Genomic DNA, 14,566 nt, shown 5'->3' with positions numbered 1-14,566 from the left:
TAGAAAAGGGGGTGGTGATGAACAGAGTGTCTGAGTTAAACAGACCACTCTTACCCAGTCCAAAGATCAGGGCTTGATCCATCACCGTTATTTATCTCACTGCCCCATCCCAGCTCAGAACCTGGCTATATGCAAATCAGTCTGTCCCTGGCCCAGTGCATCATGGGAACAGGGCAGACTAAACTACCAAGCCAATTCTTCACCAGAAAGGAGACAAGCTACCGGGGACCGGTTTCTGGCATTTCAGCCTTCTTCGGCCCGGCTTGCTTGAATCCTGATGGAGCAGTGAGAAAGGGACTCATGTCTGAGTATACCCTGCCACACCTATAGTGGCCAAAAACGATTTAGAAAAGGGGGTGGTGATGAACAGAGTGTCTGAGTTAAACAGACCACTCTTACCCAGTCCAAAGATCAGGGCTTGATCCATCACCGTTATTTATCTCACTGCCCCATCCCAGCTCAGAACCTGGCTATATGCAAATCAGTCTGTCCCTGGCCCAGTGCATCATGGGAACAGGGCAGACTAAACTACCAAGACAATTCTTCACCAGAAAGGAGACAAGCTACCGGAGTGACCAGGAGCTTCTTTCTCTTCATCTGCTGAACTGATCTTTCTCTGACCTTTTATTCACACAAGACGAGGCACATACCCTACTGGGCACATTGTGTTCGCACGGGTTTCTGCAAGTTCGCACGCGTTTTGTACAATTTCGCAATTTGCGAAATTGTACAAAACCCTCGCGAACTTGCAGAAACCCGTGCGAACATAAAGAAAAATATTCCGCAAATTCGCGGGAATTCGCGGATTTTGCGGATTGCGAGTTCGCAAATCCGCAAAATTCGCGAACGCGAGATTCGCAAAATTCGCCCATACCTAGTTGGGGCCTACCCTTTGCCTAATACTGTCTATTCCCTCTTACAAGATATTTACCTATATAAATGTCATGAGCCACGAGTACATGACATGGATTGCTTTCAGTGGACGTGCACCTCTCAACTCACTGGAGGGTGCTACATGGGCAGAAATATGTTGATTTACACGTATCATACAGGCCAGTGCTGGGAGGGGCCCCGTGATGAAGCATGCCACCTGACAAATTGGTGAGGGAATTCCATCCACAGTATAGGAGTACCTATGGCTCCTAACTCATACAAAATATTACTCTTGACAAACAGCAATTTTCAGTGCATATTATATGCGTTGGGAGGACGTATACCCATTGCCTTTCCCTCCCCACTCTCTTTTGTGATCATACTGTCAATATTACCATCAACTACTTTTTAGGTTTGACTTATAACGGTGCTAACGCCATTTATGGCAAAACTACTGAGATATATACACGCACACACACATCTAAACAGAATGGGAGGAAAAAGCAAACCCCCTTTCTGTCAGTGGTTACTCGTTCAAGAATATTGAACAGCATAAAAAAGAGCAGACAGATGGATCAGCTCCCGGGTCCGTCACGGTCTATTGCAAAACGTTCAGGGCCAGCCAGCAGGGTTTGATATCTGACTTGTGAACCACAGTCAGTGACTCCATTTTGCCTCTTAACTTGGGACTCCAAGAGGCACAGCAACACTGTACAGCCTTTAGGTCCTCAACCTAAATAGGAAGCCCTAGGACTGAGCTGCCGTATCGATAAGCAATGTCAATGCCTCCAATGGGTGGGGCCTAGTCACTGGGGAGGACCGAGAGCGAAGAGGGCAGACCCGGAGGCCCGAAGGTTAGCACGATACCAAAGAAGGCTGCGCAAATGGAGGCAGCTACTTAGGTGGAAGGTGGCCGCAGGGATAAACTTTCAGAAAAACAGAGAGGGTCCTAGGCTAAACTGGATGAGTTTATGGAAGAGAGAAGGGAAATCACAGTAGCAAATAGGAACAAAACTTCTTCAAACAATGTTCTATATATATATTAGCCCTAATATATAAAGATACATGTTTTGAGAGGTGGCCGCAGGATACACAGCGAGGTCCTCCCTGTCTATTCTGTCCCTGAAAGTATTGTCGGTACCTCCGCCACACTTGATCTTGGCTGCTACACCATGTGTCTATGAACAGCTGTTGCGGCCACTTCCCAGGCGGAGGGGACTGAATGCAGTCTCCCTACTGACGGGGGGAAGAAGTGTGCCCCCCCTCCATGGTAAATGCATACCTTTGGGGGATATTTGCTGGATCTTCCATACATGGCAAACCTTGACATCCGACCCCTGTTGTATTTCACGAAGGCTCCACAGAATTACCGTACAGTAGGTGCGCAGGTGCACTGCAACCAGGGTTCTGAGGTATATTTTGCGAACCATGTGGCTATAAGGTGGTGTGATGCCTAATGGTTTTAGGATGTTTAATTAAAGGTACAACCACTGTATCCACTGTAGTGCCCTACCTGTGTTGTAATGGGCAGTGCCTAAAGGTAGAGAGGTTATTTGATGGTGTAAGGCGCACTACATGTATTATGACCATTGCCTAGTGGCAAAGTGGTGTGTGACCTCTGTAATGACCATGGCAATTGCCTTATGGCAAAGTGATGTGAACTGTGATTTATGTATTCTTATGACCAGTGCCTAGTGGCAGAGTAGTTCAGGAAATTGCAGTCTTACATGGCTTATATGCTACACAGTGATTTATGGTCTGTGTGTTATGTCTATTTATTACAAAGGATATTTTTTATATACCCTGATGTGCAGTCTCTTTTGTGGTGTGCCTAGTGTGTCACTGGTGTGTGTGAGTGATGCGCAAACCCTATACACATTGCCTCTGGGATAAGCCTGACTGCTCTGCCAAGCTACCAAGGAGGTGAGCAGGGGTTATCTTCGGTGTGTAACTTCCTTAACCTGACTAGAGTGGTGGGTTCTGCTTGGCTTAGGTGTATACCCTGGCCATCCAGAACCCCCATTTCTAACAGCTACAGCACATTTACTACTGTTTTGTGGCATTGTCAGCTGTAGTACATTTTTGAAGTTCATTAAAAAAAAAACTGTATGGCTTTACTTTTTTGTGGGTGAGTGACTGGCCAGCCTTAAACCCCTTATCAACCTACCTAAACCACACATATTTTCAAGTAAGAACACCTCATTTTTCAACCACACCTCCTTATGCCTTTCATATTTACTATTAAGTAGTGAATGTACATGTGTGGCTCTCCACATAGCAAAGATAGGAAAGGTGGATTTTTATGCTTGTAGGGTTATGCTTATAATAACTTGGTATTTATATAGCACACAACACACCACCAAGGCATCTAGGCGCTGTACTCATACTGCTGTAGGAACTCTTCCTGGTTTTTCCCTGTGAAGTGTCCACTCCTGGGCACCCCCATGGTGAAACCAGGCATCCCAGTGCTGTTGGGCCGTTGTGGAGATTAAGCAAGCTATAGTCCAGAGTTGCAGCGTGGGACCCTTGATTAGAAAAGGCACTGAGGCGAGAATAGCAGGTCTGAGGAAATTTGAGCCTGACACCTGCCGAGGCGGGAATCAAACCCTGGTCCCGGGCCAGAGCTTTGCATCAAGGTCTGCCGCTGTAACCATTGAGCCACACTTCTGAATATAATTTTGTAATACTAGTGGTATTGTAATACTTCTCAACATATTACAAAATACAGTTGTCAGTAGGGCCCTCTTTGAGGGAAGACGATTTTCATGATTAGTCAATATAAGTTTGCAATATTTGGTCATCTAGTGCGGAAAACACCACCCAGACCTTCTTCCTTTAATATTCAGACTACTTTTAGCACTGTTTTTAGAAAATGCTTGACTTCATCATAGGACCAGAGCACTTTAGCTCAGTTTGGCTCACTTATTATGTTATTTTACTTACGCACAGAGATTCTAACAGGTAATTTTCTTTTCCTTCTCTGTTGTATTTCAGGTACTTTAACTGATTAAAGTACTCATTCAAGTTTTAAATATTAACTATTTCATTTATTGGTGGTATTTATTTGCAACAAATACATTGGAAAAAATGTGAATGGATTACCATGTAAAGCCTGATAGAATTAACTTTGCAGAAAATGCAGATTTGATACAGTTCATGACTTTTCAGTGCAGTTACCCATGAAAGAAAAGCATTGGGATTAGTTTATTAGCTGCAGTACTTTACAGACTCTTCAGCTAAGCTGTAAATGGGTGATCGCCTATCATTGGGCATGTGAATCTGATCTATAATTACATAATTTCACTTTCTAGTCATGCCCTTGGTAACCAGGTGTCCAATTTTATCCATCCGGAAGTTCCAACTTTTCTGCATTTCTGCCGTAAGCCTTGCCTGCCCGCTAATCCCTGGTCCGCCGCGGGTGATCCTGTTTGTGCGGAGGGAGACTCGGGCTAAAAAACTCTGACTCCGGAGTGGACGCCATCTTGGGAGTGAAGAGTTAGCAGTATAGTCACTCGCTCCACTTCAGGGAAACAGCATAAAAGCAATGTGGGCCCGGGCGCGCTGCGGTTAGTAACTGAGGTGAGCGCTGAGGGAATCTTGCTCATTGTAACTTGCACAGCTGCTATTGCTTTCTAGTTTTAATGCACCTGCACCACTGTCTGTGAATTTTTTAAAAACAAAGCGCAACTTAAATGTGCGGCCTTCAGAATTCCATTATTGTAAGTTCTGCATTACCGCCGTAAGCCTCACCTGCCCCCTACTCCCTGGTCCGTCTTGGGTGATCCCGTTTGTGTGGAGGGAGACTCGGGCTAAAAAACTCTGACACTGGGGTGGATGCCATCTTGGGAGTGAAGAGTTAGTGGTAAAGTCGCTCTCTCCACTTCAGGGAAACATCATGAAAACAATGTGGGCCTGGACTCGAGCAGCGGACGCAGGCAGCGGGCGTGCCACTGGCGTGCCGAAGGCGTGCCAAAGGCAAGCCTGTCTGTGCCCGTCCTCTTCCATCCAGGTCCAGGGGCCATAGACCCTGCCCCTCGCTCCAGCCAGTGGATACAGTACAGCTCGGACACTCTACGCTGCCTAGCAGGTCCAATGAGGGGAATATGCATGCAATCTATCCCACTTTCCAATGACCCGCCTAAATGTTCACACTGTAGTTTCCATCTAACTATAGACTGTCAACCCCCCCTACCAACCCACAGAGATACAAAATGTTCCTACTAAACTGTAGATCACTGCCTAGACACACAGTCGAAATCTCCATCTTCCTTGAAGAAGAATCACCTGAGGTTTTGTCCCTCACAGAGACATGGCTTACCCCTAGTTCCGATCCTGACCTCGTCCAGGCCTTATCCAGCGGCTACTTCATCATGAGACTGGACCGCCCCGCAGGGAAGGGAAGGGAATAGCCATCATCTATAAACACGATCTAACCTGCCGTATGATGAGAATGTGGTTTTCTCTATTGAGTTTTCCCCAGCCCTCACTTTCTCTGGTATTTTATTATACCGAACCCCAGGTCCCTCAGTGGATGCCAGTGGAGATGCCAGTATTACAAAAGTCTCCTTTCCAAGGTAAAAAGTGGATCACCCAAAGACCCTGCCCCACTTTGGATACTGAGACAGGTGGTGGGCCTGGTCTCCCCTGTGATCCTAGATCTAATTAACACCTCACTTTCCTCAGGGGTGGTCCCCCCGTGTGAAAGGAAGCCATGGTGAAGGCACTGCTGAAGAGGTCCAGCCTTGATCCTTCCACTCTAGGAAATTACAGCCCCATCTCCCTGCTTCCAGGGATCAGCAAAATCACTGAAAAATATTTTAACTCAATATTATCCTCATTTTTAGAGACCCATGATCTTCTCCATCAGACTCAGACATGTTTCCGACCCACTACAGGGCACAGAAACAGCCCTGCTCTTAGTAGTGGAAGAATCAAGGAAAATAGTAGACTTCGGTGGCAGCGCCGTGGTCCTGCTTCTCGACCTCACTGTGGCGTTTGATACCGTAAATCACCGGATCTTAATCAATAGGCTGAGTAAATTAGGTACCACTGGAACTGCCCTGGCCTGTCTCCATTCTTTCCTAGTTAATAGATCTTTCCAAGTTTTTGAAAATGAGGTGACTTCTAAAAAAAGGACACCCCTTCGCTGTGGAGTGCCTCAGGGATCCTCCCTGAGCCCTTCTTTATTTAATGTGTACACCTGCACCCTCGCAGAGGCAGTTCTCCCTTTTGGAATACACATAGTTACCTACTCAGATGATACGCAGCTGGTGATTAGGCTCAACAGAGCGGAGAGCTTCCCCTCATGCTCCTGGGTAATCGCTCTCCACTCGATCTAAAAGAAATATGGCCCGCCTCCCTAGGTTCAGCCCCCATTCCCAAGACCCAGCTAAAGAGTCTAGGTGTTTGGATCAACCAAGACCTACATTCAAAACCCAGGCACGGAAGACGATTGCATCTTGCTATGGTGTTCTGCAAATGATTCGGAAAATCCTTCCTCTCCTGCCGTTTCAGGCCAGGAAAATCATGGTCCAGGCCCTCTTCCTGTCCTGGCTGGACTATGCGAACGAGCTCTATTTAGGGACCCCTGTCGCCACCCTTTCGAAATTACAAACCATCCGGAAATGGACCGTAAGACTTTCACTGGGCATTCCCAAACATCAGTCAGCCAAACCTGCCCTGAAATCTCTGCATTGGCTTCCTGTCCAAGAGAGAGTCAAGTTCAAATCCCTATGTATCGCCCATAAATCTTTATCCAAAACAGGTCCACCCATTCTTCACAATATTATCCAGTCCTATGAGCCCAACAGAAGTCTTCTATCTAAAACCTTGAACCTGGCCACTATCCCTAGGATCAGGAAGGCTAGAAGTGGAGGTCAACAATTCTCGCTTAATGCCGCCAGACTCTGGAATTCCCTTCCCCACCATCTGCGAGCAGAACCTAATCATCTCTCCTTTCGCAGAACTCTAAAAACACTACTGTTTCCTTAATCCGGCTCCACACCTCATTGCTGCTACTGTAAGCACTGGGATGCCTCCGGGTAGCCATGCACTATATAAATGTTATTCAATTTCAATTTCAATTTCAACTTTAGCTTTGTCATGAGTGTAGTAGATCTTTCTGACCACCAACACAATGAAAACTCAGACTAATCACAGTTTTGAAACCAATGAGAGGATGCACAATCCAAATATTTAAAATAAAACCCAAACCAATACCCTTGAGATCCTAAAATCACATACGAAACATACATGGGGCTAATGTGTAGGGGTGAGGTCATATAATCATACATTTAACAAAGGCACAGGGTTCCTAGCTCCCCAGTGTTAACAAGATTTGGCAGACTGCGGAGTAAACCTGTTTTGGAGTCTCCAGTAATGGAAGTGGTCTTCATCAATTTAAAAATCCCAACTCAGCACCTCGAAGAGCTAACAAACTGATAAGCAAAGCTTTGTTATACAGTGACAGCAAGAGCAGGTGGTGACCATGCAATTGGCATTCATATATACACTAGAAAAAAACCAAAATTAATTACTGAAGGAATCATGAAAGCTGAATCACTACCATCAACTACCAAGAACACCAAGTCCAGGAGAAGTCTAGAGAGAATGAATCATTGATTTTCAGGCTGGTGCATTGCAACCACCTTCTGCATTTAGCTTTTTAGTTGCACAACACAGAAATGCAAAAGAGGCCCAATGAAATGTTAGTGCAGAGCAGAGCTTACACTGAGTACATCAAAGAGCTGGCCTCTAAGCTTTTAACCCCAAGCACCCAAAAATTTAATGATGTCATTTTCTTGAAGATGTGATTGCAGAGTTGACCACATGTAGCATTTGAGCAATGTCAAGTCATTAAACCTAATGCTAGTTTCTCAGCATTTGACAGACCTCCTTATAAAACACCACCCTTGCCAGACCACTCATAGTTAATTTCTGTCCTAGAGTTCACAAATTAGCAATGAGAGGGAGAATGCAGATTGTTAGGATGAATATAGTACCCTGGTACAATTCCATAAAAATAATGATACTGTTTAGAGTGCAGGCAATACCTTTAGAAACCTTGAAAGAAAGAATAAAGTCCATTGTATGTGGAGATTCTAGGTCCAGTCTGAAAGCATTAAAACGTAATACTTTACCACAATCAGGAGGGCTTTGCTTATGCACCACGGAATCATTGGCACGCACAGCAATTATTGCAGAAAAAATATATGTTGCTTTCTTGTAGGGCTGTATTGCCCTAGGCATGCATCGAAAAAGTCACCCTTAGCTCAAAAGGAGGACTGCCTGAGCTCTACATGACAGGCTCATTGGTTGGAGAACACGTGTATCCAATTATACACGTTTTGTGGTATAGCTTATTGTTGAATTATATAGACGATGAGCTATCAACTAAGTGAAGACAGAGAATGCTTTACAAGATTGGGGATGGACTATAGTGAGAGATGGGAAGGAGGCGAGCTCATACTTAATGTGCACTTAATAGAAAAGTCGTACAATTTTTGATTACTAATTATGGATAGTTAATTTTCCAATATGGAACTGGCTTTAACAAAGAAAGAGAATGTAAATGTTTACATTTATTTGATCACAGGGGTAATTATTAGTGGTCTGTTCCTCTTTTTTCAGTGCCACTTCATGTGTGTGCTTTTGTATGCAGTAAATTACAGAGGCATCCTTGCAGAAGAACATTCATATTCACTTTCACACGCAGCCTTTTTTTCATTTCGGTGGATAGCAGTGCTATTTTAGACGCTGCCCGTCCTTATTGATATTTATACAGGAATTTGATGGACGCTCTGAGGACCCCCAATTGTTGATTGAACCCCCAAGCACCACGTTTATTTGATTTACTCCTTACTTGGTGAGTGCTTATTCTGGTACACTCTTGGCTTCCTAACTGAGGTGTTTTGGGGTGTGTACATTTAATTGATTCTCTGTTGGAGGGACCTTGGATAATTGTTTGACTATGAGATTTTTTATATTTTTTGACGAACTCTAGTTTTTACAAGTATTTGTTTTTATCCCTGATTTTGTTGCACTGGGGATATATTATTGAAGATGGTGACCCCGTTCTCACTCTTTTGGGTATTCCTCAGAGCACTGGTTTCTAACAGTCCTATGAATCAGTTTATAGGTTGGTAATGGTTTCTATCACTATCTAATGGTCTGACTTTTTTGTACAACTATCATGATATGCAAGACATTTAGGTGTTAACTCTTGTGTCATGTTCAATCAAATTGCTTAAATTGGAAATCTGGTTTCCCCTTTAATTCCATTGTTTTTTTATTTTAGATTGTTTTTGATGGTTACTCTCAACTTTGTTTGTCCTGATGATGACCACATGAATTGACAGAGATCAAAACACACTGTTGATGCCTTGCTTTAGCGAATTAAGAGGAATCATACATTGCGTCTTGTTCTGTCATTAGACTGACCACTTTTTGTGTTAAATTCTCCTCTGCCATTGCTTTTTGTTTACACTGTATTTTGTATTAGTTCATTATGTATGTTTTGTGTAACTTTGTGAGCACCAGTTGAATGATGTACATACGTCCTGTGATTTTGGGACAGTTTTCAATTACAAATGTTGTTTCATACAACTATTGTGGGTAACTTATTTTCTTGGTTCTAATTTAGATTTATTTATTGTTTGTAATTAATTGTCTGTGTTGTCCCTTGAGTATTTTTTTCCAAAATTATTCCCTGAACCATTGTTGCTATAATAAAAGCAAAAATGCTAACCAGGGCTATATAGTCGCACAAGAATGGGTCAAATTCAAAGGTTTCGGCCGAGCGCATTGAAGCGTAAGTCGGATATATGGACCAGCCTTAGGCCACTGTGAAGTACCTTAGTTGCATTGTCGACAGAGCCGAGATGAATGAATGAATATACATTTTGTAGAGATGTGTGAAGCAACGAGGTGAGGCATCATGGTTGAGCTGAGATGCGAGAAGCAAATAAGGACTATATCGGCGTTGAACTGCAGGATTAAGGCAATGAACAGTGGCGAAACGCAGGATAAAGACAATGCTTACGCTCTGAGCCGTGCAAAGTGGAAGACGTGTCAGGAATGGAGGCGATGCAGCATGCTGCCGGTGACGCAATGTACTAGACCCTTGCAGCAATGCATCAGAGTCGATGGAGATGGCAAAATGGCATTGATCTGTGAATTTCTGCTGGAGCAGCACTTTATACCAACTTTGAATAGCCCAAGACTGGATTAGCACCACTTGGCAGGGCAAGACTTAGAGATGGCAGAGTCTAGGCGCTGTAGCAAGGTGAGTTGTAAGCCTTGGATTTCCATAAGATGTCAAACAGGAGGCAAGCCAGCAAGCCCTTGGAGTCACTCTAGTTCTGGAATGGAAAGATGCATGTCCCGTCCTTCTCACTCTCAGGCAAGGAGGGCAGCAGGCAGCAATTCAGCACAGCAAAGCAGAAATCCAGCAGAGTAGCAGTCTAGCAGAGTGACAGTCTTTACAGCAGCACAGCAGTTCTTCTTCCTGGCAGAGAATCCACAGGTCCAGAAGTGTATTGAAGTGGCGGTGTCTGAGGTCCAGCACTTATACCCAGTTGGCCCTTTAAAGTGGGTGAAACATTAAAAATAGAGTCCTTCGGAGTGCACTGAGTCCTGGCTCCAGACTCACTACAGAAGAGGTATGCAGCCCTTTGTGTGGAGACAGGACACAGCCTATTCAGCCGTAAGTGTCCGCTCCTCCCTCCCATTCTGCCCAGGATGGCCCACCAGGATGCAGATGGCCCTTCAGTCACACCTAAGCTCTCTTTGTGTGTGGCCATCTAGAGGGAATTCACAAAACCCATCTGTCACCCTCCCCAGATGTGTATTCAGAGACAGGCGGCAGAAGGCACCAAATAGCTAAAGTAAGAAAATGCCAACTTTCTAAAAAGAGCCATTTTCAAATTTGCAATTTAAAATCAGACTTCACCATGAGTTGTGATTTTAAATTGTGATTCCAGAGACACCAAAATTGGGAATTAAATATATACGATGGATTAGGTAATCCCAATGTTATTCTATGGGAGAGATAGGCCGGGCAGTATAGAAACATGAATTTAAGGAATTTTCATTAATAGGCCATGTAAAACTTGAAAGTATATGTCCTACTTTTTACATACACTCACTCTGTCCTTGGGATTTCTAGGGCATACCACAGGGGTGACGCATATGTATCAAAAAGGAAGGTTTGAACCTGTCAAGTGGGCTAAATTGCCAGGTCAACATGACCATTAAAGCTGTACATACAGGCTCTGCAATGGGCTACTTAAGTGGGTGGCATAATCAGCAAACATAGGTGTTCTGAAAGTAAAAAGTGAGGGGAAATCATGCCAAGGATATGAGGGCTAACACTATTCTCATACATTAATAAAGTACCTCTAAAGTGCTCCACATTAGACCAAAGGCATGTAATATATTTGATAAAGTGTGCTTTGACATTGGCTCTGATTATGTAGGTTCATCTATTTTTCCATAAGACTGGTCTCGATGTGATTACAATACTAATGTTATATCTTTACTTGGGAACATGCTGGAGAATTAATTCAAAGTTATTTTTCACTTAGTTTTAAAAACCTAAGGTAATGGTGAAATCAGTTATTTTTAGTGGATAAATAACTTTATAAAATTGTACTTTTGACTGCTTGAGCCAGAACCAGTGTTAGAACCAATTCTGCCACTCATCACACCTCAAGGGGTTACTACATATTTCTGGCTTTGGTTAACATCTCTGCCTGCCAATGGATAGTTGCTTGACCTCTTGACACGGATGGCAGAAGAGTTGTCAAAAGATTTAGCAGGGGTTGTATGATTGTCTGATAGAAGCACAAATGATTTTACCACACGTGCCTCTGCCATGCAGCACAACCACAAATGCATCTTAACTACCCATTCCATTACCACATATGCTTTTACCATGAAATGTCATGGTATAGGCATGAATGGTAAAGAGGTATGTGTGGCTAAGGTTGCCACTACCCTGCCTCTCCCAACTACCCCCCACCCTGCTGTACCTTAAACTACCCCAATCCCTTCCACTGTCATAAACCCTAACCGACCCCCAAAACTAAAAACTACACTTAAGTACCCATTCCCCTCCCACTGCCCCCCAAGGCATAAAACCCTACACTATTCCGGTCCCCCTGCACTCCCGCCATTCCTTACACTACCCCAACCCCTTCCACTGCCCTAAAACCATCCTGACCCCCCTGCCCTAAAAACAAACCCAACTACCTATTCCCCTCCCACAGCCTTAAGGTCTAAATCCCTGCACCCTAACATACACTACCCCAACCCACCACCTGTGCTATTCCTTACACTATGCTAACCCCTTTCGCTGCCCTAAAATCTACACCGACCTCCTCTCAGCCCTAAAAAACAGTCCCACTTATCTCACTTCAGTGTTTTGTTTCCGTCCTCCAGCTGCTAGACTGTGCACTGCCTTAACCATGCATATGCAGGGTTATGGGATATGCGTGGTTAAGGCAACACATATTGTTCAGACCGCAGTGTTTCACCGGTTTCTCTTAGCAGGGATTAGCCATCATCAAGCTGACAAAATAAAAGACAACCTTACCACTTTGATTTGATGATCCCAAATGGAGCTGATGGGATCAGCTCCCTTTATTTTCCAGAGCTTTCTCAGAGCAACACCAGCTGCAGGGCAGTAAAGCTCATCTAAAAAGGGCACAGACTAGGGGCCTGCCTGGAGCACTTCATTATTTATGTATTTATTTATTCACTTTCTTAAGCATGGCATTACCCAAGGGTGTCCTGGCCCTGATATAGGGTAGTGAAACATGCTTCTCTTGAGTGGGTTTCCTGAAATTAGACAAGTATGATTAGAGATCATTAAATAAGTTAGTATTTAGGTCTATGAAACTTAGGTTCCCTACAACGCTCACTGGACAACATGTTCCATGTCTGAGCTTTGACTACTGAAAAAGTAAGACCACCCATTCATAAAAAAACTCCTGAGTCTGTCAGTTCCTACTATAAAAGTTTGCATGAAAACATTGATTACTATGTTTTACATATATACTATAAAATATGAAAAACAATGTGCAAAGCAGCAATTCTAGTACCAATTGTGTAATACAAAAGGGTTTACGTAAGGGAGAGCAAGAACGATTGTTATCCAAGGATCTTTGCAACTCAAGACTACCATCAATGAGCTCAAGTAGTGTTCAATTTTACCCACATAGCAGTGTGCACAAGGCATGGTTAAACAAAATAATATGTATTCCATTATATGTATTCCACAGTAGCACTCAATGTGATGAGCAAACAATGTGGCTGGGCTGTTATATTAGAGAATGAATTTGCATTACTAGCAAGGAGTGGACAAGCAGGCTTCTATCCAGTGGAATTCTGTACACTTGCTTGTCAGCACATACCTCTCAAATGGATCTTCTCTGTTCACAGGGGAGTTTAGATCCACCTTCTAGGCTGCCTAGGATTCATTGGGCATATCTAATTTGTGTGTGTTGAAACACCTTCACTACCAGACCAGCCCAGGACAACTCTGTCTGGTTCCTTGTATGCCATATTGCTCTCTACAGAATGTATGCTTCACCCTTGAAGCCTTGTGCAAATATTTTGCCACTGCTCAGATGTATAGTTAGTTACTATCTGCTTTTAAAATCCTTAGAGGTACTTTAAAATTCTTCACGCCCGGGTTCCTACACAAAGGTGCCAGCCAGGTTCTCCTAATGCCGGGTATAAACTTGGCAACAAAACATGCAATGAGCAACTGTTTCAAAGGGGGAAGCACAAACTGGGCAGGTTAATAATCATGGCAGGGAATGACCCCTACTGCAGAGCTTGTTGATAGGAAGAATGTTACATTGGAATTTCAAATATAAAGCTCTCACTTGAGGAGGCCTAATTTTATCAAGAAACTGTTCCAAAAGAGGTGATCACTTTACATTGAGAAGTTTTTCTGTCAAACTACCCTCACAGGACTTGATGCAACATTACTCGCTAATATACGCCCAGTACTTGAACTTCAGTTGTTCAATCGTCCCCTTGCTACTTGAAAGTGGATTGTCCCACAACTCGCTCATATCTATGAAACCATGCTTTAATGTGTTTGAACTAGGGTGGGTGATAAATTCGATTCCTCCCGAGGAATTTGTGGAGCTTTGTCACTCCACGCTCCACTTGAAGAATTGGAGTTTGGGAAAAACTCTGCCAACCGCCAGCGGAGCAGAGTTTACCGGTGTGCTCGCTGTTCAGCCATGCTCCCTCCTAAATAAATGCAAGCTCTGGAAAGGTGGCCATTTGCCAGAGAGAACAGCAGCCTAGATTGTCATGAATATCAGTGTTCCTTTCCTGGCACTGCTGCTTCTTGTTGGAGAGGCTCCATACAGAGGCGCAACTAGAGCCAAATTTCGGGGGGGCTAAGAAAAATGTTGGGGGGGCTGAACCTTTAATCAGTTGGCAGAGTGGAGCTGCAGGGTCTCTTAGAAGGGGTAAATGTAAATGTAAAAGTCAAGGTATTTGTAGAGCGCACTGCCACCAAGCGGTTTCCTGGCGCTATTACTCATACCGCTGTGGAACCCTTCCTGGCTTTCCCTGTGAAGTGTCCACTCCTGGGCACCCCCAGGGTGAAGCCAGGCATCCCAGCGCTGTTGGGGCCGATGTGGAGATTAAGCAAGCTATTGCCCAGAGTTGC

Source organism: Lissotriton vulgaris, chromosome 10 (genome assembly GCF_964263255.1).
Source record: "Lissotriton vulgaris chromosome 10, aLisVul1.2, whole genome shotgun sequence".
NCBI classification, from domain to species: domain Eukaryota; kingdom Metazoa; phylum Chordata; class Amphibia; order Caudata; family Salamandridae; genus Lissotriton; species Lissotriton vulgaris.
The sequence above is the reverse complement of the archived record's forward strand: the minus strand, read 5'-3'. Positions refer to the sequence as shown.